This window comes from Miniopterus natalensis, chromosome 12 (assembly GCF_054644295.1).
Source record: "Miniopterus natalensis isolate mMinNat1 chromosome 12, mMinNat1.hap1, whole genome shotgun sequence".
NCBI classification, from domain to species: Eukaryota; Metazoa; Chordata; class Mammalia; order Chiroptera; family Miniopteridae; genus Miniopterus; species Miniopterus natalensis.
The window spans coordinates 50,862,692-50,889,907 of NC_142092.1; the positions used below are offsets into that span (position 1 = coordinate 50,862,692).

General features: G+C 43.4%; 1 protein-coding gene across 1 annotated transcript in view; it reads left to right on the top strand.

The window, feature by feature from the left end:
- The first annotated feature begins 18,934 nt into the window (after positions 1-18,934).
- Positions 18,935-27,216, top strand: part of TGFBR1 (transforming growth factor beta receptor 1) — a 45,804-nt gene continuing 37,522 nt past the window's right edge. Inside the window, exon 1 of the mRNA XM_087822785.1 lies at positions 18,935-19,020. The gene's annotated coding sequence lies outside the window, so the exon portion shown is untranslated. The remainder of the gene's footprint in view (positions 19,021-27,216) is intronic.

Sequence of the window (27,216 nt, forward strand, 5' to 3'; positions counted from 1 at the left end):
GTATATATTTAAGGTGTACTACATGTTTTGATATACATAGTGAAATGATTACTGCAGTCAAGCTAATTGACATCCTCTCTCTACATAGTTGCCATTTGTGTGTGTGTGTGTGCATGTGTGTGGTGAGCACACCTGAGATCTACTCTCTTAGCAAATTTCCAGTGCACAAGATTTCCAGTATACAGTATTATTAACTATAGTCCCCATGCTGTACATTAGATCTCTAGAACTTATTTCATGCTACATACCTGCAACTTTGTATCCTTGACCAGCATCTCCATATTTCCCCCTCCTGTCTGCCCCCATAACCATCATTCTACTCTATGATTTTTATGAATTCAAACTCTTTAGATTCCCCATATGAATGAGATCACACAGTATTTTTCTTTCTATGTTTGGCTTTTTCCACTTAGCATAATGTTCTTCAGGTTCATCTATGTGGTTGCAAATGGCAGGATCGCCTTCTTTTTAAGATTGAATAATATTCCATTGTGTAACCATAACTTCTTTATCCATTCATCCATCAACAGACACTTAGGTTGTTTCCATGTCTTGGCTATTGTGAATAATGCTGCAATAAACATAGGAGAGCAGCTCTCTCTTGAAGGTACTGATTTCATTTATTTTGGATATAGACCCAGAAGAGGAATTACTGGATCACATGGTAGTTCTGTTTTTAATTTTTAAGGAACCTCCATACTATTTTCCATAATGACTGAACCAATTTATATTCCCACCAACAGCATACAAGGGTTCCCTTTTCTTTACTTCCTCTCCAATGCTAGTTATCTTTTGTCTTTTCTATAATAGCCATTCTAATAAGTATCAGATGATATCTCATTGTGGTTTTAATTTGCATTTCCCTGATTATTAGTGATGTTGAACATCTTTTTATGTACCTGTTGGCCATTTGTATGTCTTCTTTGGAAAAACAGCTATTCAGGTCCTTTGCCCATTTTTAAATTTGTTTTTTTGTTGTAGTTTTTGCAATTGAATTGTTTGAGTTCTTTATATATTGTAGGTGTTAACCCCTTATCAGATATGTGGTTTGCAAATATTTTCTCCCATTCTGTAGGTTGCCTTTTCATTTTTTTAAAAAAAATTTTTGACAACTTTTTATTTATTTTATTTTATTTATTTTATTTTATTATTTTATTTTATTTTATTTTATTATTTTATTTATTTAAAATATTACAGATGTCCCTTTTTCTCCCCAATGTCCCATTCCACCCATCCCAGCCCCCTCCCCGGTCCCTCTCCCCACCATTGTTCGTGTACTTAGGTTGTGCATATAGCCTTTTCATGCTGTTGTTTCCTGGGCGGTGCAGACATTTTTTAGTTTGATGTTGTCCCACTTGTTTATTTTTGCTTTTGTTGCCTGGTTTCCTATCCAAAAAAAATCATTGCCAAGACCAATGTGTCAAAACTTGTTCTGATAGCATAGTTTATACGAAAATCAGCATGCCAGAATCAGAAGGAGTCTAAGAGATCAGGGCCAACCCTCTCATCCTACAGAGAAGGAAATCAAGGCCCAGAGAAGGGAAGGGAGTGATTCAAGGGACCCAAGGAATTAGAGGCAGAGTGAGGTCTAACACTGAGGTCTTCTGATTGTTGCACATGGATCTTTCCATTAAATCACTCAAAGATGCTCAATAAAGTAAATAATGGAGTGTCTGCTACAAATTTACTTCTAAATGTCCTTGCAAGTAGTTGATGTGAAATTTCAACCTGCTGCTGCAAGTGAAATTGCTAAATGAATTTGATTCTTGCATGCCAAAAGTATCTCTGCAAAGATGTGACTTTGTCCTGGTTTAAGCACAGGATATTTGAATTCAGCACCAGGGACATGATCTCACCTCCCAATGGCTGTCTCTGAATTTCTGTGGTCAAAGGTTGTCTTCCTGAATTGACTGCTTGACTGTGTCTTTATCATGTCTGGTACCTCTGGGTTTCCCCAGTGACTGTTAGGCTGTGCTGCTCAAGACTGGCCCCCACGACTTTTTCCTTGCTTTCACAGTGAGACTGTTGGCTCAATTGCTCCTTCAGATGCCCCTGCCTCTGTGCCCTGCCTCCTGATCAGCCTGGATACAGCAGCGATTTTCCTTGTTCTTCGGCTCCTTATTAGGTTAGGCCACCTGGCTGGAGATGGGAGGGAGGGAGGAAAGGGAGGGCAGGGTACCAATTTGCTGTGGGATCTCCAAGGTCTGGCTACATCCCTCCATTGAAAAGCTCACTTCCTGCCAATCAGCTCCCGTCACAGAACTCTCTCTCCTGTTACCAGTAGCTCTTCCTCCCCACAGTTCAGGCCTGGGCTGGTAACAGCAGGAACCCTTCGGGGTTCTGCATTGTCTCTTGTGGTTTCTCCTTACCCTTCATCCATTTAAAAATAATCCATTTATTAAAGGCTCCTCAAATGACCCCATTTCAGTCTTCAGCTGGCACTCTGATGAACTACCTGGCTCCAACCTGTCTCAATCTCCCCTCGTCTCAGGGACATACTCCATCCCAAGAGAGATCATGTTTAGAACCTAAGTTCAGGAGTCGGTTTATGTGCAGGGCCCTTGAACCTGGACTCCTAACAGCGAATTCTCCTAACCTGGAGCTTTAACAGGGAATTGTCGCCTTATTCCAAAGAATAAACCTCCAAGACCTTAAGGCGAACTCTTCCCATGGAGATGGCAAGGAGCCAGAGACCAGGACCTTGAGCAAGGAGCCCGCAGAGCTGGGCTGGCTGTCACGGCTGGGGTCAGGTGTCTCACAGGGAATGGTAATCCTGAAGGAGAGCCTACTCTGGCAGCATCAGAAGCCAGCGCGTTCCTGTGGCTAAGAGCTGGGGGAAGGGATTCATGTCCACTTAGGTCAGAACACTAGGGAGGGGCAGCCCCTGCCTGGGCCCAGGGTGACAGTGGCAGTGGTAGTCCTGCCCCAGGGAAGGGGCTCTCAGCACCAATGACCCCCTACCCCATCCCCACCCCCACCAATAGCCCATTAGTTCAAGGTCCTTGTGCCTCCCACCACCTTCAGCTAGTCACAAGCTATTCCGTAGTAGCCAGTGTCATCTTCATTTCTATCCTTCACTGTGCTAGACACAAAATATATTAGACTGAAAATAATTTACAGTCACTTACAACCTACTTCCTTCAGGCCCCCACTTGAGCACAAAACTCTGTGGGACAGCAGTTTCTCAGGAGAAACAGACAGTTGCAAAGATACCCAAAGTGATAATATTATCTCACATTTTTTACAGTGTTTCACAGTTGGTCTGACATTTTCTCATGCATATCATATCTATCGATTCTCACAATAAACCTATGATATATATGTCTATCTATCTATCTATCTATCTATCTATCTATCTATCTATCTATCTATCTATCTATCTATCATCTATCTTATCTATCTATCTATCTATCTATCTATCTATCTATCTATCTATCATCTATCTATCATCTTTCTGTCATCTAAAATGTTATCTGAAGAGCCTCAGGCTTCAAGAAATAAAATGACTTATCCAAGGTCATATAACTAGCAAATAAATTGCTTCTTTATATTTCTTATGATCTCATTGTATAATATATTTGTTGTAATTATGTCTGTCTTCCACTTGAGTCTGTGAGCTCATTAAGCATAGAGTCCACGGCTTATATTTTTGTCATACATACCAATAGGTGTGTGTCTACCCATATGTGTGCATACACTGAACCTTTAACGTTTAATGAATAATAAAACAGCCATGTGTCCACCACTTAGATTAGGAAATAAAATGTTCCCGTAACTGTGTCTCTTCCCTGTATCTTTCTCTCTCTCACTCCCCTAACCACTACTCTGAATTTTGTCTTTATTGTATGATTGTTTCCTTAAAAATATATTATTTACTTGTGTATGTCATTTAGCTTTATATAAATGGGCACATGGGCTATTCATCCTCACTCCTCCCACACACACCTTCCACAGACACTGTCCTGCACACAGTAGGTGCTTGGGCTAGCCTGGCCCTGGCATGACCAAAAGCATCTTTCTGCTCCCTGTGATTGACAAGGCATTCAAAAAGTCTGGCCAAAGGCTGCAGTTGGGTTCTGGGTAACAAAAATCACAGAACAAAGCACCTCAGGGTGCCCAGCTGTATCACATGCCCATATTGACACTCCAGGGGAATCCTTGGTAGCCACAAATCTGATCTATTTAAGGGGCAAGTCCCTGTAGATTGCCTTACTACTTGAAGCTGGAGTCCCACATTGGAGCTCAAAAATCTCTTCTCTCAAGGCCTTCCTTCTAAGTGACAAGTGGCAAACACCACCCCTGTGTGCTTAACTACGCTGTGCTCTCCACTAACCCAATTTCACTTCCTTCTACACTTCCCTCTTAAATTCCTAGAGAATTTATGAAACATTTTAACAACTATTTAAACAATGCAAGCAGTTTATGCAAGCCTTAAGAATGGCATTTTTCTAACTGTGAGCCATGACCCATTAGTGAGTTGTGAAGTCGATCTAGTGGATTCCGATCGAGATTTTAAAACATTAAAATTGAGCATCGCCCAGTCAAGGAGCCAAGATTACAAAATATTAGAGTTTGTTCCCAGTAGCAAAAGGTAAATATTATTTTGTGAAAGTTTTCCTCCAGCTGTGTGTGTGTGTGTTTCTGTGTGTGTACTAGTCACAATGTAAAATTCATTTCCTCCTATGGATCATGTCCCAAAAATGTGTGCAAACCACTGCTCAAGAGAAACTTTGCAGAGGACTTTAGCTGCTTACTCACCTACCACCTATTCTCTCTGTCCCCTATAGTGGGAGAGCCTCATGGTTTGGATGGGCTCTAAGAGTGTCCATGATTGACCTAAGTTAATTAGCATAATTCCAGTTAACACTATTATTGGTTCAGGAATGGGCAGTAATCCTAGGCCTAGCCAACCAGGACATGTGGGGGGAACTTGACCCAATTAATCTAGAAATCTGTCTCTTAGAAAATTCAACCAAATCCTTTAATAGGTCTGCAAACCTTACAAAGTAAATGTAAGATTTGGACAGAGCCCCATGCTTGCTCGTATGAAACACAAAAGGACCATTCATTGTCCACCCCACCCCCACCCCAGACCGGAACTTGCTGATGAGAGAGAGGGAAAGACCAAAAAGAACAAACAAATAAGACACAGGGTAATTTCCAAATTACATCATCAATAACCTACTTATAAAAGTCATGGTTTTGCTGCCCTAAAGAGAGCTTTGTAGGTGACCACAGGTCGCTCTCAAGCTCTAGGTTCCCCAGGGAGTGGTTTACATATTGGAAGACCTGGGCACTTAGGAGACTGCATTCCTGGGGAAACGGGGACTTGGAAGTCCTCAGCATGTCCGTGGCAGGGGAAGGCAGAGGGCATTTGAGGTTGTCCAGGAAGAGTTATAAATTGCTCAGAGTGAGACGATCTGGGACAGACCCCGAGGAGCAATAGTGCTCGGGATGGACAGAGGAAAAAGTGGTAGCGAGAAGACCACCACCACCTCGCTTGCTCTGTTGCATCGTGATGACACAGGCAGGAGCGGCTGACCCTCTGCTGCTGCCTCTGACAACTTGCGGAGACCTGGCCCACATTCTCCCACCAGACTCGCAGGGCTTCAGGGATAGAGATTTGGGTCGTGGGAGGAGTGGATGGAGAAGGCTAGCTGGATGTGTGTGAAAATGGACAGGGGGCCCCTCGGTAGGATGGAAGAGGACCCTTAAAATGCGATTCTTGTGGCACCATTAAAAATTTTCTTTGCAATAAAAACTTTTAAGACTTTTGTTTTCTTGGGGAAGTCAGACCGTAGTTTGTTTTGATGAGACATTATAATGGGGATTAGGAGGTGGTCCAGCTGTATTAGCGTCACAATACTATGAGAGGTACTTCATTATGTGCAGTCACCTCCCTCACTAAACTGTGAGCAACCAGAAGAAAAAGGAGCTGAGCTGAGACAGAATGGCCTACCCGTGTTTGAGGAAGAAAAGAACAGTTGAGTGGAAAGATCTCCTACTGTAGTCTTTTCCCGCCAGGGCACCTGCCCTTCCCCACTCAACCCAGCCCGTCAGGGCGAGGAGAGGGAAAGCAGCATATCCCGGGGACCTGACTGCACACTGGCTTTTCATTGGAATTGGAAGCAAGGGACCCACCTCAGAATTAATATGGAGTCGTGCGTAAATGGAACTCTCCTATAGAGTGTGGGGCAGAATCTTCCAGAAGCTGAGACACACAGATTCTATAAGTTTGGTAGACTTTCAGCATTTTTTTTCTTTAATTTTCCTTAGCTTCACAGTTAAATTTCTTTGAAAAGTACCTAATTGTCTCAATTATCTTACTGGAAGTGAAAAAGGAGTTTGGATTACATTCTGGGGCCTGAAGGAGGAATCTAGAACTGTCCTCTGGGGAGCTGGGTGCAATGACTCAGGGGGCAGCTCTGTCCCTATGTGAGCAGTGCTCACCCAATGCTCAGGTGCTCTGAAATCTTTCTCAAAACGTGCCCTGGCCTCTGCTTTTGATTCACATGAGATGCTTTGCAGAACTTCACTCTTGCAGCTTCATCAGCCTCGTCAGCTCAGCTCAGCCCAGCAAATAGAGCTATGAAAGTACCAAGGTTCTTCAAGAAATAGCTCTACCTTCCCTTTTTCTCAGAACTCCAAAGATGGCTGGGCTCTGGGCCTCTCTGCTATTTCCTGGAAGTACCATGCATCCTAGTTCTGAAGAGCTCATGAGTGGGAAACGCTACTTGCCTTGGGTGTAATTAGTTCACAGAACCTCTCTCTCCAGCTTTTGTTTGGTCTAGTAAATTTAGTCCAGCTGACTATTGGTGCTGAATGGGAACATGGGGAGCCTTGGCCTTCTTGGTAGTTAAAGTTCAGGGTGCATGTGGAGAGGTCAAAAACACAAGGCATCAGGAGGGTTGTTTTTTGAGCTGAAGTCCTGAGATTTAGGATGCTGAGTGGCTGAGGCCTGGAGATTGATTGGGAGAAGGGTAGTAATCCTTCCCCTTGGGAGCACTCACTGTTCTGCTCAGGGATTGAAGGTAGAGGCTTGTAATCAACAGCTGTTGGTCATTGTCTGCACGGCATCCTGTCTGGTAATAGGAACCTGGTGATAATTCCTCTGGGAAATGACTCCCCTTCAACCACTGGTGCCATATGGGTGTGGTGGGGTTACCAGACACCTGCCCTATCCATCCTGATCTGCACCACAGAACACAGGTGACCAAGGGTTAGCTGGTCACAGTGCCCCAGGACACTGGCTTCAGCAACTGATACAAGGCAGTGGCTCTCCACAAAAGGTGGTATTTATTGTTCCCTACACTCCTGTGCTGGAAATGGGAGTCAGGTGCAGTTTTGTTGTTATCACAATGATTGGGTAGCCCTTCTGGCATTTAATGTCCAGGGATCTCAAACATCGGCAATGCCCTGGACAATGCCCCATAACATAGAATTGTCCTCCTCAAAATGCCAGTAGCTTCTCTGTTGAGAAACCCTGACCCAAAGGATGGGCACCTGACCCCAGCTGGCCTATTAGAGTCTGTCCCTAGGATTTTGTTTAAGAATGTCTGGCAGGAGAAGGTATGGGCCATCCTCTCTACCCCCTAATATATGCAAGAAGATGTCTGAAGGAGAGAACAGGACTACACAGAGAAGAGGCTGAGAGAGAGAAATGAGAGCTAATGACAGCGTTTGCCCTGTTCTCTGTTATGACAGCCAATCTCCTCCCTCCCTCTCTCCCTGCCTCCCTTCCTCCCCCTCCCTTCCTTTTTTTCTTTTCTTCCTCCTTTTCTGTTTTGCTTAAGCCCCTTTGAGTTGGGTTCCTTCCACTTGTAACCCAAAGAATTCCAAGCCCCCTGAGGCTTCAAGAGACAATGTTTCTCCTCCCTGGCCACTGACATAGGGGATCAGATTTTAGAAAGCAGCTTTAACTCTCTCTCTATTCTCAAACATCCCTCCACATTTTCTACAAATAAGGAGATAGGTCCAGAGAAGGGCCACAGAGCAACTTAGTGACAGAGACCAGACTAGAAGTCAGGTCTCCTGCCTTGGAACTAAGAATGAACAGCCTACTCTCACTTAATAAGATCAAAGGTAAGTTCTTGTCCTGGGGGTGGAGGTGCAATTATGTCCTTAATATGATATTGGGCTCTCAGGGGAATGCTGAGATACACAAAGGGGCGGTTCAGGCCCTCTGGGAACTTTCAAGCTGGTTGGGGCCACCCTGGGTCCTGTTGGTTTGGTTTAAAAAGTGGGATATTCAGGTGGAACTGGGGCACAGGCACCCAAGATAAGGGTCAGAGAATGTCAGGCCTGCTAAGGCTCATTCTCCTTCTCCCTAGTTTTTCCAGTTTAGGTAACATAACGGCTCTCTAGGATCTCCCATTTCTTCTGCAAAAGACCATCAGGAGACAGTTGGCATCTCTCTTTGGCCCAGAGAATTTTTAGAGGCTCCTTGTGGCCAAGACACTATAATTAGGTGGAGATGGGATCCTTTGTCTTTCCCCTGTAGGCAGGAAGGGTTTATGCAAGGCTGGTGCTTGACTGACTTAGGTGGGTGGAGGCTGCACAGGGGGCAGTGGGGAGCCTGCTTGCTTTAGTGCTATACTGGATCCGGAGCTGCTGGGAGATCTGATCCCCCGGACCACCCACTATTCACCCTGTCCTGCACCCCCACCTTCCCGCTCTCCACCTCCACACCAGCTACACAGACAAACTGAAAAGTCACTCTGGTTTTGCTTGCAGTAGAATGCAGTCTTAATTGCTATAGATATCAAAGAGAATTCAAACAAAAGCTATTGGCAATAGAGTACAAGAGAAATTCAGCTGCTGGTGCTATCTCAGTTTCTCCAGCTGTGAGAATATGCTCACAGCCTGTCTCTCTCCCTCCCTCTTTCAAGCTGATTTTTCCAAATGCTTGGGTTGCTTTACGAAAACTTAGAAGTGTTTTTGAGTATTTTCTTTTGTTTGGTTTTCACTTGAACTTTTGTTAGGAATGTCCAACTTTAAACACACCAGGAGCACAGGATTTATCCTCTGCTGTTTCTGCTTTGGAGAAATTTCTTTAGGTTCCTTAATTTATGATCAATTTTGTAAATGCCTCGTGGATACCAGGAAACAGAAGTGGGCTCTGCTGTTTGTGCGTGTGAACCTGTGTGTGTGTGTGTGTGTATGTGTGTGTGAGTGTGTGTGTGCATGTGTGCATGCTTAATCTTGGTAGTTATCCTCACTTGTTCTTTGACTGCTGGATCTGCCAAGTAGAGTTGTATTATGCTCTCCCCAGTATTGCTGCTGTGTTTCATTTTAATTCTCTCATCAACTGTTGTTTTGCATGTGAATTTGTGTGTGGTTGTGTGTGTCTATAAAATTAAACTTGTGCAGGTCTCCTACAAAGAGGCCACGTGGGCATGCGCTTCATGTCTTCTGGCCTTTTTTTCCTTTGTGCTTTTTCAAAACGTGATTAAAGGGAAATTTGAGCCAAGGGGAAGGGGTAGTGGCAACCTATTGAATATCATCAATTTGTTTTGACCACAGGGAATCTTCCTGGCTGACTAGGGGGAAAGCTAGCCTCCCCCTGAGACAATGCAACTGGATAGGGCAGACCAATAGGAGGAAGGGTATAGGACCATAGTGAGACCATGAGACTGACTAGTCAGGCCACAACCAAAGAAAGAGTGACAGATGACACGCAGTCAGCTCCAGAGATTCTAGCGAGGAACTAGAAATTTAGACAGACAGAGAACAGCAAAGGGTGCTGCAAAGGCAGAGAAAACTACATCAGGAGGTTGGTCCGCACAGAGCAAACACTCAACCATGGTGCTCGATTTGGGCCAGCGATTCCAGTCTTACAAGGGGGAGTGATAAAAAGGAGGCTGGGCCAGATGGAGGGGTTGTGGACAACACAGGGGACAAGTGCCACAGCCCAGACATGGGAACACAGCAGAAACCTAGTTGTCAGCCCACTGGAGGGTGAGTCCCAGAGAGCAAGGCTGGGACGAGTCAAGGTCAGCTGTCTGAGGGCAGGACTGGTGCAAACAGAGCCACAGTCCAGTCCGTAGCTGTATGACTGCTTCTCGGGGTCAGACAGAAGGTGGCTCAAGCCTGCTAGCCCTCAACCCTAACGGACAGGGCCAGGGAGTCGGCGATACGTTTTAGTTCTGTGATGATGAGGAGGTTGGTGGAGGCCGCAAGATGTGTCTCCAGGGAAACGGGACACAGTGGGGAGAGCTTAATGCATTTCTAGCTGTCTTTGTGATCAAGCAGTCAAAATTAAGCAAAGATTAACTACCAGGATTAAATATGCACACACTCACAAGTTTGCATGCACAGAAAGGAGTCCACTTCTGTTTTCCAGTATCCATGGGACAGTTATAAAATTAATCAAAATTAGTAAATAAATAAAGTCCCCAAAGCAGAGAAAATATTTATCCACAGTGTGTTTAAAATTAGACATTCATAACAAAAGTCTAAGAGAAAACAAAAACAAGACAAAACAAAAACATTTTTTTAAAGCAACCCAAGCATTTGGGGAAACCAGCTTGACAGAGGCAAGTGGGGATAGACAGCCTGTGAGCTGTTTTTGATGTTTGAAAAGGAGCAGAGACAATGCCAGAAGCTGAATTTCCCTTGTACTGTCTTGGCAAAATAGCTTTTGTTTTAATTCCCTTTGGTACCATAACCGTTACAACAGTATTCTGCTGTCACAGAAAATTTGATAGTGATTTTTTAAATGTTTGTGGATGGAGGAGGTTAGGTAATAGGAGTTGCATTCCTCATAATTGGTAGATTGACCCTTCCATGGAAAAACACTAAAATTCCTGGGGAAATATGTCTTTCTAAATGCACTTATATGTTGGCAAGAAAGTAAGAGATTCTCAGGCCAAAATAGTAAGTGAAAGAAGGAACTCAGCAGGGTAACTGGAGCACTGCAGCTGGCTGTGGCTCTGGGCACATTTATTGAACCAGATGAATTTGAGCTTCTCTTGTCCGGCCTCACAGAGTACAGAGAATCACAGGGTACAAAGATCAGGGGCCACCCACGGCCCCTGGACACCTCCCCCATAAAGATGAGACTCCAAAGGTCTACATTCCCAGTAAAAGGATGAACAAGATAAGTACTGACCCCATCACCCACCAGGGGGTTGCAAGAACCTAGGTGCTGAGTAAGAAAAACAAAACGAAACATCATCATTGGGAATCCAGAACCACAAGCTGTCCCTCATATGGTTTGAAGCCCAAATTCATGATACCTGTGTGTTCTAAACAATCAACAAATTAAAAAAACAAAAACAAAACTCAAGCCAATAATTTAAGTTAGAGCAATCCGAGACTGGCAGTGGTACAAGTTACAAGAACAAATGCAAATCCTCGATAGAGAACCCTACCTTTATCTCAGACCTTAAAAATTTTCCACAAATAAAATCTCAAGGAAAATGAACAGCTTTCAATAAGAAGTAACTGTACGCACACAGAGGTACTATAAATGAGAAACAATAGACAGCAGAAATAGACCCACAGGAATTCAAGTGCTGGAATTTTTATATACAAACATGACTATGAAATAACTGATTGCTATGTTGTTTTTTAAAAAGGATCCATTAAAATATGCAGGTTGGAAACAAGGAAAACCAAGCAGACTTGGAAACTATCCAAATAGAACTTCTACAAATGAGAAATAAAATAACTGAAATTAAAACATAATGTTAACAACAAACAGTTAGAAAATGAAATTTAAAAATTAATCCCAATTCCAATAACATAAAAATTTACCCAGAAATAAATTAACAGATGTTATGAAAGCCTTCTACCGATGAAAACTACATTGTTGAGAGGAATTAAAGACCTGACTAGATGGAGAAATATATCATGCTCATGGATTAGAATAATCAATATTATAAAGTTTTCAATTTCCCCAAAATTCTTCTAGATATTGACAAACTATCAGTAAAATTTACTGAAAACTTTAAGGGTCGTATAGTAGGCAAGACAGTGTTATAGAAGGACACAATTGGAGGGTTCACTCTACCTGATTCTGAGAACTACCATAAAGGACAGCAATCAGGACAGTGATATTGGCATTAAGATAAATAGACCAATATAGAGGAGAAGAGAGTACAGAAATAAACCTACAAGTATACTGTCAACCATTTTTGACAAAGTTACCAATGTAGTTTAATGGAGAAAGAAATTTTTTTTTAACAAATCATGCTAGATCAATTGAATGTCAGTATGGGGAAAAACTGAACCCTGACTCATACCTCACATCTTACACAAGAACTAATTCAAGATTACTTTAAGAATTAAATGTAAAAGCTAAAACTATAGAGCAGCTAGAAGACCACATTGGAAAATATCTTTGTGATTGAGGGTAAGCAAATATTTTCTGGACAGAACACAAAAAGAACTAACTATAAAATAAAACATGAAACTACTTTAAAAATAACATAATAAAATAACAGAACAAAAATATTTACCATACACACATCTGCAAAGGACTCATATCCAGATTATATAGATAACTCCTAGTAAATCTTTAATAAAAGACTAGAGCAAAAGACCTGGGTGGACACTCACAAAAGATGCTATGCAAATGAATAGTAATGTTCAATATTTCTTCTGAGTTGTGGAGATAGAGGTTAGTGCTCAGGGAGCGGGAAGCTGCTAGAATTTGCAAGGCAGAGTTCTGGAGAAAAAGGAGCTATGCAGAGTTTTAGAAATCTATGCAGGAGTCCCTTTGAGTCTTTGGCTGAATACTAATCTATGCACGCATAGAGTGAAATCCCATAAGGCCGACAAGAACAACTCTGGAGGGAAGGAAAATGACTGAGAAGCTAGCAAATAAACAATTCTCAGAGTTCAGACTAGGTAGGGAAACATTTGCATTCTCTCCAGCCAGAGTAGAGAGACCTTGTTGAATATATGGAGCTTTTAACAGAGATGCCAGAAAGGCCATACCTTACAAGTGAGGCAAAATTAGTGTTAGAATAACAGCTACTTTAAAGGATTTTCAAAATAAGCCTCAAAAGAATTGAACTAATTTGAAGTGCCTAACTCACTGCCAGAACAAATTCAAGACTCTTTAAAGGAATACAACAAAATCAAGCATTGCACACCTTAAAATTTACAGTGTCTGGCCTCCAATAAAAAATCACCAGGCATGAAAAGCAGCAGGAAAATGAAAGCCTGAAATATCAGTGACTGGAAGCATACCCAGAAATCACAAAGATAATGGAATTACCTAACAATTACATTAAAACAGCTATTATAAATATGCTTCATGTGATTAGGGGTGTAAAGAAAAATGTGGGCCTAATGGGAAGAGAGAGAGAAACATTTTCAAAAAACAAATGGAACTTCTGAGATGAAAAACTGAATAAATAAAAGCAGCCAGATATGGAATAACAGGTAATCTTATTTTTTGCTAGTGGGAATATAAAATGATTCAACCACTTTGGAGGGTAGTTTGGTAGTTTCTTACAAAACTAAACATACTCTTATCAGATGATCCAGCAATCAGGCTCCTTGGCATTTACCCGAATGAGTTAAAAACTTATGTGCACAGGAATGCTTATGGCAGTTTTATCCATAATGAAAACTTGGAAGCAACCAAGATACCCTACAATAAGTGAGTGAATAAACTGTAATAAGTCTACACAATGAAATATTATTCAGTGCTAAACAGACATAAACTATCAAGCCAAGAAAATACATCGAGGAAACTTAAATGTTTATTGCTAAGTGAAATAAGCCAATCTTAGAAGGCTATATATTGTGTGATTCTGACTATACGACATTCTGGAAAAGGCAAAACTACAGAGACAGTAAAAAGTCAGTGGTTTCTAAGGGTTAGGGGAGGGAGGGATGAATAGGCTGAGCACAAAGAATTTTTAGGGCAGTGAAACTACTCTGTACGATACTGTAGATGTAGATACGTGTCATTGTACACTTGTCCAAACTCATAGAATGTGCAACACCAAGAGTGAATTCTAATGTAAACTGTGGACTTTGGGTGATGATGTGTCAATATAGGTTCGTCAGTTGTAACAAATGTACTATTCTGGTCGGGATTTTTTAAAAAATATATATCTTTATTGATTTTAGAGAGAGGAAAGGAGAGGAAGAGAGAGAGATGGAAACATCAATGATGAGAGAGTCATTGATCGAGCCTGCAACCGGGGCATGTGCCCTGACCAGAATTGAACCCCGATCGCCTGGATCCTAGGTCGACGCTCAACCCCTGAGCCATGCCTGGCCGGGCTGGTCAGGGATATTGATGGGGGGAGGGGAGCTGTGCATAGGAGGGGGCAGGGGCTGTACGGGAACTCTGTGGAATTTCTGTTCAATTTTGCTGTGAACCTAAAAAATAAATATTTTTATTTATTATTTATAATTGTAATGTATTTATATTTTATTTCTAAAAAAAATTAAGTCTATTTAAAAAAAGGAGAGGAAAGACATATTACCTACAAAGAAGAAATAGATTAATATCTGATTTCACATAAATAACAATGGAAGCCAGAGATGGTGGAATGACATCTTCAATGTTTGAGAGAAAACAATTATCAACCCAGAATTTTATTTCCAATGAAAACACTGTCCAAAAATAAGCACTAAATATAAAAACAAAGATTGTTTGCCACTAGTTGACTCTCACTAAAGGGAACTTAAAAGGGTATACTTCAGGCAGAATGTAAGTGATTTAAGATGGAAAATCTAGAGGTAAAGAAAAAAAGAGAGCAGAAAAAGTGGTAAAAATTGTTTGCAAAAAAGGCCGCACTTACTAACACTCTTGCTCTCCATGCCCCTTTGCAATGTGCTTTTGACAAGAGATAGAGTCTATTTCCCCATCCTTTGAATTTGGCCTTGACCCAGTTCATGTCCAAAGCAATGGGATGTGGCAGAAATGATGCTGTGCCAGTTGTAAACTTCTGTTCACTACCTCGGCCCCCTGAACTATCACATTAGCAAGCCCAGGTTAGCCTGCTGGAGGATGGGAAACCATGTAGCGGAAATGCTCTAGACCGTTAGAGATCTGTTCAGCTCCCAGTAGGCCTGCCACCTGATTGCAGACTCGTGAGCTCAGCTGAGATCAACTTAAATTGCCCTAGATCAGAAAAACTGCCTAGCCTACCTACAGTCTCATGAGCAATAATACATGGCTATTATTGTAAGCCACTAAATTTTGAGGTGATTTGTCATTCAGTTAGGAGCACCAAGAGTTAGCAATAGATAATAATGGTATAAATCAATAATATCTTGTGGGTTAAGAAATAAGATAGGAATAAAATATACAACAATAGTCAGCATATGACTAGAATTGAATTGTCTAAAGTTAAATAAAACATCTATTTTTCTCAGATAAAAAGAACACCAGGTGTAAGCATTTTAGAGCTGGTACAGTTGCTCAAGAAATTTATCAAGAACCCATACTCTCTCCATTTTTATCCCTGCTGTTTCTAGTTATGGTCATCATTGTCCTTAAGTTCACAAGATAGCTGATGTATCTCCAAGCATTACAATTGTGTTCCAGGCAGAAAGAAGGTGAGAAGTTGTGAGTCTCTCTTTTTATGGGGAAAACAGTATCTTTCCCATAAGCTCTACCTGATAAATTTCTACTTATATTTCACTAACCAGAACTCTGTCACATGGCCATATCTAGGTGCCTGGAGCCTGGGAAATTGAGATTTTTAGCTAGATGAACTGCTTTTCCAAATGAAATGAGGATTCTGTTATAAAGTGACTATAAGAATGGATATAGGTTAGGCAACTAGCAGTCAGTCTCTGCTCTCTATTTGGAAGAAACACCTTACTTAATGGAATAACCCAAAAGGAAAAGGAATCAGTGTACTCCACATAAAGACTGAGAAGTAGTTTTGTGCAGGGAGCAAGGCACTGATGAGAGCCTCCTAATCATGGCTCTGCAGCTGATGAGCTGGGGACAAGTTCTCAGTTTTTCCCCCTTTAAATCAAGATGTTGGAGTAAACACCTGTACGTCTTTTTGAGCGCCTGTAGAGACTAGGAAGGGAATTAACATTTATGATAGATTCTTCAGGTGCAATAAATAGTTCATTTAGTTCTTACAACAAATATATGAGCCATTATCCTGCTGCACACCAGTGGATGTGAAATTTCAGAAAGATCAAGTAGTGTGCACAGATCCCAGATCTAGTAAATGGAAGAATTCCAACTGGGGTCTGCAGGCCTCTGAAGCCAAAAGCTTCTTCCATTGCCCACCCTTTCTCAAAAGGTGAAATAAGCCATGCATTTTTACTTATTGAATCTTAAGGTCACACTTTCTAAACTGTGCCTTTCAAAGTGTGGCCTGGTAACACATGCAACAGAATCACCTGGGGTATTTATTATAAATGCAGACTCCTGGACCTGCTTCAGATGAACTGAAGCAGACTCTCTAGGGCTGACACCCAGGAATCTGCATTTTTAAAAGCTCCCCAGGTAATGTGAAGACATTGTAAAGTTTGAGGACCACAATTTTAAACTTATAATTTATTGTTCCAATTTATTGTAGTTTATTTATGGATCTGTGGTTCATGGAAATTTCCTCCTAATATCAGGAAAATAAAATTTAAAAATAGTTTGTTTCTTTTTCCTATTCCTCAGTTTCTTAATGAACACACTTAATTCCATGGAAAATGTTAAGGAACTGGAAGTGTGTCATAGAAGATATCCTAACACTGATTGATTGAGGCTCTATAAGGCAAAGGCACAGATTACCATGAACATGAACGCTGATTGGAATCATACAGAACTGGAAGGGGATGGGCAAAGGAAATTACATTAACTAAATATTTGCTATGTTCCAGATACTGATCCAGACACATTATGTCACTTAAGTGGCCCAAGACATGTGATTCAATCCCTTTTATTTATAAATGGGGTAGGTACTATTATATTTCCATTTTAGAGATGAAGAATCTAATGATGAGAGAAAAACTCACTTGCCTGAGCTGAATCATTCATTCATTCATTCAATATCTCTTATGTAAGGTGCTGAGAATAGAGCATCGAAAAAGCAGTCTAGAGACCTCAGGTGTCACAAGGCCCTGACTTACCCACCAAGTCTCCATTGAAGAAACTGGAAATGAGAGAGCAGATTGGGACTGGAGTGTGCCAGAAGCAGTCTCTCCAGGTTTGGTCTGCCTGCTGCAGGGAGCAAGAGGAGAGCTTGCTGCTGAAGGTCTCCAGCAGCCCCAGAGAGCAGGAGCTGCTGGAGATTAGAGCAGGCGCTGCTGGAGATTTTAGCAGTAGCTGCCATCCCTTGTTAGATTGTTTCGTGTGTACCAGGCCCTTGCCTGTCCAGGGGAGAGGAGCAGATGAAGGGTCTGGAGAGAGGGCCTAGAACTAGAACTTGAAAGAGTAGAACCCCCATATCTTATATCCTCTCACTAATCTTGGGAGGTAGATATTTCCATTTTATAGATGAAGAAATAGAGACACAGAAAGGTTAACTGACTTGCTCAAGTAAGTGTCCCAGCCAAGAAGGGAATAGGGCAGGTCTCAGACCCCAGCTCCGACACCCTGCCCTGCCCCTCTACAGCTCAGGAGGGAAGTCTTTGCAGGCAGGTCAAAGTAATTTACAGGCCAGTACTGGGGGCTGGTTCTGATTCCTGCTACCACGGTTTATTTCATTTCATGTTCGACTCATACAGAAAATGAAGTTTTCTCCTTAAAAGGTTCTGTGGAAAGATGTTCTCTGTTCTCTGTTGCAGCCTCCTAGGCTGTTGTTTGTGTCTGAAGAGAGGACTAGTCTGACAGGAAGAATTACAAATCTGGAGCTCATTTTGGCGTCCAAGAGGGAAGGTGGGTGGAGCGTCTCACAGCCTCACAGTAAATTAGAATTTCAGAATGAAAACGTAGCCGAGTTTATTTGGGTTTCTAGTGACACCTCAGAATTATTGTGCAGGCTTGTCAGAGACAGCTCAAAGTAATGACTGCTCCCCCACCGCCTGCGGGGTGCTTCATGCTAAGCAGGGGAATCCTCCCATTTCGGGGTGGAGGTGGAGGCCTCCGACTTCTAACCTGAATCAGAAAGGGGTGAGAGGGAAGGAGTGGGGCTTGGAGTCCCGTTCTGGGTCTGAGCTCCGGAGGGAGGTGGGAGGCTATTCAGGGGTATGTCTGAGCTCAGGATCTGAAGTCTGAGGCTGGGATACGAGGCCAACATTTGGGGACTTGCTGGGCCTGACATTTGGAGGGGGGAGGGTGCCTAGGTGGTGGATAGACGCTGACAGCGGGAGGAAGCAGGAGACTGAATCGTATCTAAAGGACACTGAGGAAAGATCTTGGGAGGGATGTTGACAGCTGAAGCTTGGATGTGGGGAGGGGAAGTTGGAGCCTGCCTAACGCTGCGGGTCTGGGTGCATGCGCTGGGGATTGGGGGTGTAGGGCCACGAGCGGGGCCTGGGTGGTGCTGGGGCAGTACCAGGTCTCAGGTACCTAGAGGAGGCTGGGCGTACGGAACGCCCAGTGGCCGCGGCCTTTTTCTTTTTCCGAAAGCTACTCACGCCCAGCCACACCCGTCGTGCAGCCCGGGCCCTCCGGGACTGGGGGTTGCGAGGCCCTCGCTAGTTTGGACCCTGCCCCTAGGTCTCCAGCGAGCGCCGAGCAACTCCGACTGTTGCAGGGTCTGGACGCCCGGCCCCCGGGGATCTGGGGGCGTGGCCAGCGGACCAGCGGCCGCGGCCCCGGATTGGCTGCCCCTAGGGCCCGCGGGCGGGGCCCCGGGCTGGGTCCCGCTCGGCGGCTCGCAGACGGCCGGGGGGCGGGGCCGGCGGGAGCCCCGCAGCCAATGGCCGCGCGGCCCCGAGCAGCTACAAAGGGCCGGAGCGAGGCCGCGGCGGCGGCGGGGGAGGTGGGGCGAGGCGAGGCTTGCTGAAGCAAGGCGGCGGCCGGGCCGGGCCGGGCCACAGGCGGTGGCGGCGGGACCATGGAAGCGGCGACCGCTGCTGCGCGTCCCCGGCTGTTCCTCCTCGTGCTGGCGGCGGCGGCGGCGGCGACGCTGCTCCCGGGGGCGACGGGTGAGCGGCCGGGCGGCGGGGCTGGCGGGCGGCGGCGGGGCTGGCGGGCGGCGGCGGGCGCGCGGGCCGGGCCCGGCCTCTGGCTCGCTCCTGCTCTTTCTCAAACATGGCGCGGGGCCGGGGGCGCAGGTGGCGGCGCTCGGGCCGGGGCCGGGCTTTCTTGGCGGGGCCGCTGCCACGCGACCCGCGGGCGGGGCGGGCGCGTGTGTCCGAGCGCGGGTGGACGTGCCTGGCGGCCGGCGGCCGACCCCGCAGTCGGCTCCCCGGGGGCGGGGGCGTCGCGCTGGGGAGCGAGTGGGCGCGGGCCGACGCGCGTGAGGCCGGCCGGGTCTGGCCTCCGCCGGAGGGCGGCGGCGTCCCGGGCACCCCACGCGGAGCAGGTTGGTGCGCGGGGCTCCCGCGGCCCGGGCGGGATTGGGGTCCGAGTGGGAGGAGGCGTCCCGCGCGGCGCTGAGCGCGGAGCCTGCACGGCTCCCCCGGCCTGCGGCGGAGACCCGGGCCCGCGGGCCGCCCGGCCGAGGGCCGCCCCAGCCCCAGCCCGCGGTGGCCTTCAGGAGGGCCTGCGACGCTTTGTGCGGAGGGGAGGCGCGCAGACGGGCGCAGCGTCTGGGACTTGCTGAAGCGGATCCAGCCGCCAGAAGGCTGCAGATTGTTTTCGTAGTAGGAACTTGAACTTTTGTTCACTCTGCGGGGTTGGGAACGTTTGAATGGGAACGACTCTGTGAGTTGATCAAACGCTTTTATTTCCTCGAAGGAACATCGCCAGTGACGTTCCTTTTCTTGAGTGACAGTTTGAATCAGTCATCTGCGTAGCTGGTTTTTAAGGGAGCATGTTTGCTCCGTTTTCCAAAATATTAAATCAGGATGGGGTGTGTGGCCATCGCCTACCACTGAGGAGCGAAAAACTTTTGTTAGCATCCAAACTAAAATGCTAAAAACTAAACCACAGTGCCTTAGTGATAGCAACCAAAATACAGTGAAAGTACATTTCTGTTTCTGAAATTGAATACCAGATGTTTTCAAGAGCAAAAACTCAGGACCGAGGGTGCCAATTATTTGTCTTTACTGTTTACCAAGAGCTTACTGTGATGTAGATACATAAAAAGTACACCGAAGTACATTATCCGATCTTCATAACTGAATCCTCAGGGCTGGTAGCATTTGCCCCATTTTATACACGAAAAACAGGCCTGGAGAGTTTGGGATTTTTTTGTTTTGTTTTTTTACTCAGTTCCTGAAAGCTGGGGTTAAGATTTGCACCCAGGGTTCAGTGTTTCCAAAGCCTGTACATGTTAATATATGTGCCTAACTGTCTGGCTTAGTCCATTTGTCTTTTTCAGCCCTCTAATGAGCAACTGATCTTTACTATTTATTCACTTTTAGATTTTGCCCTCACAGTTTGAAAATCAGATTGGCTTTCTGACTCCTAGTACATTCTTGGAGTCCCCTCACACTGGGCCTACATTTGGGGAAACAATAGATTTTTTGACAATGGCCTAAGGAGGAGGGCAAGATAAATGTGTGGGCAGGTGGGAGAATCAATATGGTTATGCCTTAAGCATAAGTTATGTTTCCATATCACTACTAACTTGCGTAACAACAGTTCGTTCTTCTCCACCTAGCTAGCACACAGAAGTGTTGGTACATTTAGGCAATAGCATTGGAGTAACTGACGTACAGAACATTGCTTAGTCCAGGCTCTGGAGGAGTTTACTGACTACAGTGGCATGCATTATAACACAAAGCTGATTCTGGTGCTAACACACTTAATAAGACTACCTCAGCTGGTCTGCCTCCTGCCCTTGTTGGTTGTGTTGATGTTTCAGACCATCCTTACATACATTCTGAAGAAGCTTATCGCTTTTTCTAAGTTTATAATTTGGCTTCCTTTTTAAGAGCTCGCAGTTCCTTATTGTCTGGGTATCGGTTTTGTATTTCTCTGCCCAGCTGCTGCTATCTCCAACATAGATTTCTCTAGGGAAATTGCTCCCTGTCCCTAGTACACAGTTTAGTACCACTGTGTCTGCATGTATATGTCATGTGAGAATGCTTTTTGCTTCCTTTCTGCCATTTCATAACTTTTTTCTTTGAAAACATGCCTAAAACCCAACTCTTCTTTATATTAATACCTCTCAGATGTCTCTTCCTTTCTTTGTATGCACCCACCGATTTAGTACTGTGTGTGTTATTCTTCAGATCTAGTAGCTTTCCAGTATTTCTCTCTTCTAGGCTTTTCTATAGGCTACTGCTGAGCTAATCTTCCTCAGTCATCCCTACAAAGATTTTATAAAATTTTCCCATTTATATTCAGCACTTAGAGCTTCACTTGAGGCTTATGATTAGGGCCGTCTCTGATTATCCAACGCTTCTCACTATTGCAAACCCTCAGTTCCAGTGATGTCTTGTTTTTCCACTGACTCCTGACTTTTCAGCCTTTTCACTACTTACTTAATTTTGCCCCTTTTGGGAGTGTGAGAAGTTCTCAGTCCTGACTTCCTGTACTCTATTCCCCTGCATTGTATAGCATTTCAGTTTTTGTTGCCTATTTCTACCATCACGCACTGTTATTTGATTATACTTTTAAACATCTTATAGGTAACCAGAGGGCCAGGGTTATGCCTTTTATTTTCTTTATGCTGTTAGAACTTAGCACTGTGTTTTATATTCTGTTCCACTTAAATGCTTGTTGATTAACTGAATTCCATTTGACTGAGCATTCATGTAATACACTGTTATATTAAGAGGTATATAATACTAGTTTACAACTCTGTATATTCAGAATGAGTTATATAATGTGGTGAAAGAAGCATGGTTACTAGATTTGGTTATTAGCCCCTACTCCACCTCCAGTTAAGCAGAAAATGGGGAAGATACCTACTTTTCCTAATTTGTGAGATGGTGAAGATCAAATGAGAAAGTTGTGTTAGAGTTTGTGGTTGCTATTTGGTATTGGTAGTAATAGATTGGACTGATCTTCAACCAGCACTTCCCATTGGCCGTGCGTGTTTTGATTGGTCAGATATCCTTTCTGATTGGTTGGTACCATTGTGGTGCCCGTTGTTAAATATTTTTAATATCACTCCTGTAGAGAGGCATCAGTATTCAAAGAGGGAAATGATTAATGTAGGCTGAAGTGATTGTGAAGGTTTTCTGGACGCTTTAAACTGACTTTGAAGAGTGGCTATGATTTGGGATGGGCAGAAAGGGGGATTTGGTGAGTGTTAAGCCCTCTTTGCAAACTGTGACCCTCAACTTTCTCAGGGCCTACTCCAGTGCAGAAACCAAAGTATAAGTTTCTTATTCTGTACTGTGATTTGGATGTATTAGCCACTATTATTTTTTTTGCAATTCTAAAACCTCTGTAATATGTGATTGGAAACAAATCAGAAAGGTATTGTAAGTGGGATAAGTGAGGGAGAATAATATTATGGGATGCCCATCAGGACTAGGCATTCTCATGGTGAAAGTCATTAATTCACTTCAGTTTACAGGTGGAAAACATGACTGTATATATCCGGGCCAGGCTCTATATGGCACTTTAAAATATGAAGAACTTGGGGTGTGGGAGGAACAGGGTTAATGGAGTTGTTGGCAACAAAAACGGCACCAGGTGTTAGACCAGAGGAGTCAGACTGGACCTAGGTTCAGAAACCTCAGTACTTGAGTTCTGGCTAAGAAAGAATTTAGAGCCAAGACTCAAACTATAAGAGAAAGTTTATTTAGAATATCACAGAGGTAGAAGTGAGCTGTAGAAGAAATGGGCTCAGAAAACAAGTTACCAAGGCAAAAGAAGGGGCTCTTGGAGCTTTGGAGGGAGAAGGGCAAAGATAATGTGCCTGGGGGGGAGAAGGGGTGTGAGGAAAGGTGAGAGGGAGGGGGCTCACTGGGTCCTCTGCCCTAAGGGCTTTTAAGGGTAAAGATTTTAGGGAAGGTCCCAGGAGAGGATCTCAATAGAATATTGAGGTGTGTCCTTTCAGGGTCCTGGTCTCCCCTGACTGGTCAGTGCCAGTGCAGGGGGTCATTAATCCATGCATCTGGTCCTGAGATCAGCTGTGGCTTTGCTTGTCTGGTTTTGCTGCTTTTCTGGGCCTGGAGCTGAAACAGGCCTAGATGTATTTGATGCTGGTCAGAACCTCATTGTCCTGGAGGGCTTAATGATTAAGGGCTATTCTCCAGCCCCCTGTTCATTCCCTCTCTAAGGGATCTAACCCACATGACTAGTGACATGCCAGGGGAGGAAAGGTGCTGGGGGGGGGGAGGCCCAAACCGCATAACCAGTGATATGAAAGGTCAGGAGGTCTAAACTGAATGACCAGCAATATGCTAGGAGAGGAAAAGTTACCCTGTGGGTAGTCCTTGTTTTCCCAGTTTTGTCTGTTGCTAGGCACCCCGGGCTTTCAGCCCTGGTGACCTTCTGTACCTGGCCTATTGTCCTTGCTCTGCTCATGTCTGTCTAACTGCCTCCCACAGAGTGAGTGACTTAACCTAAGTGCAATTATCTTGAATTTCAGAGAACTTAAGTGACTTCTACAGGTGGGAGAGAGGGGAAATGATTACAGGTTATAAAGTCCTCAAGAGAAGGTCAGTATCTTTTTTATATTGCTGGTAATAGGACCTGGTATAGTGGTTATTGGTTGAGAAAGTAGGCTTCTCATACATTGGAAGATGGTGAAACAGTTTTGAGGTTAATTGAAATGGGATGTAATTGAAAGGCTTTGCAGTACATGGTTAGGTTTAGAATTTTAGATGATACACTTTGTTATTGAAATTAAATGGGGAACTGACTTGATCAAAATAATCAAGAGGAAGACAAATTTTGTTCCTGTGGGGAAAGCCTTTTTGAAAGGTTCTTCTAGGCCTCATTAAAACAGTTACCTGAACTCGATACCATTCTTGAACCGTTATTATGCATCAGATATGTTCATGTCTAATGAAGTGGGTTTTGAAAATGCCATTGTCCTGTGGATGGCCTTTTTGATGTGAGAAAGAATGTTTATCTTCAAACCACAGAGCCCCCTGCACATGTTGACAAACCGCGTGCATTTTGCTGTTTCTTTCTTGATCGTGTCTTACATAATACACGTTCTCAGAACAGATGGACTGTGGTTTGATATCATGTGATTGGGTCACATCTTTGCTTCCTGCTTCTGGAATTGAGGGCAGATGCTTGCATGTTTCTCGGGGATTTTCATGCTTTGACCTACAGAACTGGCTCAAGAAAGCTTTTGGAATCTTCTCAAAATTTATGGTCTATCTTGACCCTGCCTGACTCTAATACATAGTATAACATTTACTGCCATTCCTTACTGAATTTTCTCAATATCAAATCCAAGCAGTCTCCATAAACATTAAGATTTGCTGCTGCTCTGAATTAAATCCAATATGGTTTTGGCCCAGATAATGTAGGTAGGTTTCTGATGGTTACCCCTTTTTGATATGAACTTATAACTGGTTGACTTACAGGTTTTTGCCTTAGATAAACACTTTCTCAAACACTAGTGAGTGAAGTAAGTTTGATTGGTTTTATGAGTCTAATTTTATAGGTCAGATCTGGCCTTTTGTAAAGCTGCTTTCTCACTTTGGCAGTCTGAAAGCATTACACATATAAAGAGTGACTTCTAACTTAAAAAAACTTTTTTGACTTGCAGGGTATACCCACAGGTTGCTTTGACATTTCTTGAAGGTTCAGTGGTCCTTGCACCACTTTATCAATCTGAAAGGAATGTATTATAAGAATGTACCAGGCATTCTACCTACTTGTCTCATTTAATTCTCATAACCAATCCTGCATGGTAGCTGTATAACAGTACAAAAGCTTCTTTTTTTTGTACCAGTTAATTTCTGAGACTCTTTTTAAGTCTGTTTGTTCCTAGGTTCAGGTGACCCATGTTTAGGAGGTAGCTGTAGATTTTGATGACATTGGTTTCTTACCCAGGATTCTTTTCAACTCTTTTACATTATCCAAAGATGTTAAATTTTGTCTTTCATCTTTTAATTAGGAATACATTTCTAAAAGGAGGTCACTGCTTCAGAATTAACAGATGGCTAGACTAACCACTGAGATTCAAGTGGTTGTGCATTACCATTAACTCCATCTACTTGGGTAAACAGAGTTTGCAGGATTCTGCTCAGATTGGAACATAGTTTGTGTCTGTGAATGTTTGTAAATAGAAGAGCTTCTGTTTCCATTTTACAGACCAGAAAACTGAGGTCATGGTGTTAGTGAATGGTGGGGCCTGTATTTGAGCATTCCAGAGTGTGTACTATCCTGTACATCTTGTTGCTTTCATATACGGTAAATACCTTGTTATGGTTACTTCTCAATTAGGAAAATTTTATTTTTTCTTTATTTTTTAAAACCATGAGAATTTGCTTTAATTTGTCTTAATTACAGTTTGCCTCTTTGCAGCTTCAAGTTACTCAGATGCTTGCAGCTTTTGATATTATATTTTTTTGGTAATTTGAGTCTGTCCGATGAGTCTAATAATAGTTGCTCAGTCACTGTTTGTATTGATTTATGTAGATTCATAGCAAGCTCCTTGCTTCTCAAAGTAATATAAGCACAAACCTGAACATTTGAATTAGAGAAAAGAAAAAAGCTGTCACTATCCATAATTAACATTTTGGCCTATTCCATCCCCCATGCATTTTTTTATTAGTATAATAAAACCATTCTTTAATTATTGTCTCTTTCAGTAGTTTATCAAAGCTAATAAAAGTGCTTTTAAGTTGGTGAAGAGCTTCAGTTTATAGAAGAAATAGTTCATTTAATCTCAGCAAATATTTAGTAGTGAGCAACACATGGGAAGTATAGAAAACGAAGCTGACTTGCTTTCAAGAAATATGATGCTGGGGAAATATGAACACAGATTCAATAATAGCAACCACAGGCCCTACTTTATAGAGGTGGTAGGACTTCATCTCCATGCCTTGCATGGATGACATGTGTGAAGAAGGAGCATGCTAAGTTTCAAGAATTTTAGGAAGTTCAGGATGTAAAGGGTGGGTTCAGAGAATTATGGGTCTTGATAATCAGGAGGATGGTTTTAATGGGAAAAAAGAACTCTAACTACCACAGGAAAAAAAAAAAAGGAGGGCATTTACCTAGGAGATTTGAAGGTTGGTATGATGGCATTGGGAATGGAGTGGAGGGTGGCTTTATCACATTTCAAAAAGGAAATTGGAAGAGCTGGTAGTAGTTCCTTTGCGTGGCTGCTCCCTTGCCTGAGTGCCCTTTCTCCACATACCTGCATGGCCTCATCCATCACCTCTTTCACCTCTTTGCTCAAATGTCACCTTTTTCTCAATGAGGTTTACCCTGACCACTCTTTTTAAAATTTTCATTATCTCACTTTGTCTTTTCTTTTTTATAACATTTATGATCTTCTGAAATCTTGTATTTACTTACCATATCTACTATGTTTATTGTCTTCTTCCTACTAGAGTATAAGCTTCATGAAAAGGGATATTTTTATTTTGTTCACCAGTGTATCTCAAGTGCATGGAAAGCACCTGGTATATGATAGGCACGCAGTAAGTATTTGTTGAATGGCAGTAGCTCTTAGCTATAAAAGTGGGGTACAAAAACTAAGGACTCCATGAAATAAAAAATAGAATGACTCCAGGATTTTTACTCCTGGGTAATAATGCCTTTAAGTAGTAAGGAATCTGGCAAGAGGAAGATCAAGGGGAAATTCATGAGGAGGCTGCCATCTTCTTTAATTAACAATATGGAGCCCCAGACAGGAAGATGGCAATGCAGGGAGAATCTCCAAGTGGTAAGGGTTCCCAGACCTGGCAGCCCTGATTCTTGTTTTCTCAGGTTCGTCTTTAACATGTAGTGAGGGTTCAGTTTAGTACTGCTGCTACCATTTTTCTTCTCCATTCTAAGGCTGTGGTCCAAGTATGAACACACTAGTTTTAACCTAATGCCAACAGAACAGCTGATGGAAGGCTGGAACATTTAAATCAAGCTTTGCTAAAAGCTGGAGGATAATTAACAGAGAGCAAGTTTCATGTTGATGGCTTACAAAGCCATTTTCCTCATGTCTTATCTTTTGGCCTGTCTCCATTCGGCAGACATCATCTGGGTAGTGCAGCCAGAGGTGAGCAGAGCCAGGCACATACCTTTCAGCAAACTGGCACAAGACAGCTAGGTCCAGAGAGTGTCTCTGCTTGGGTTTCCTGTGTGGGTAT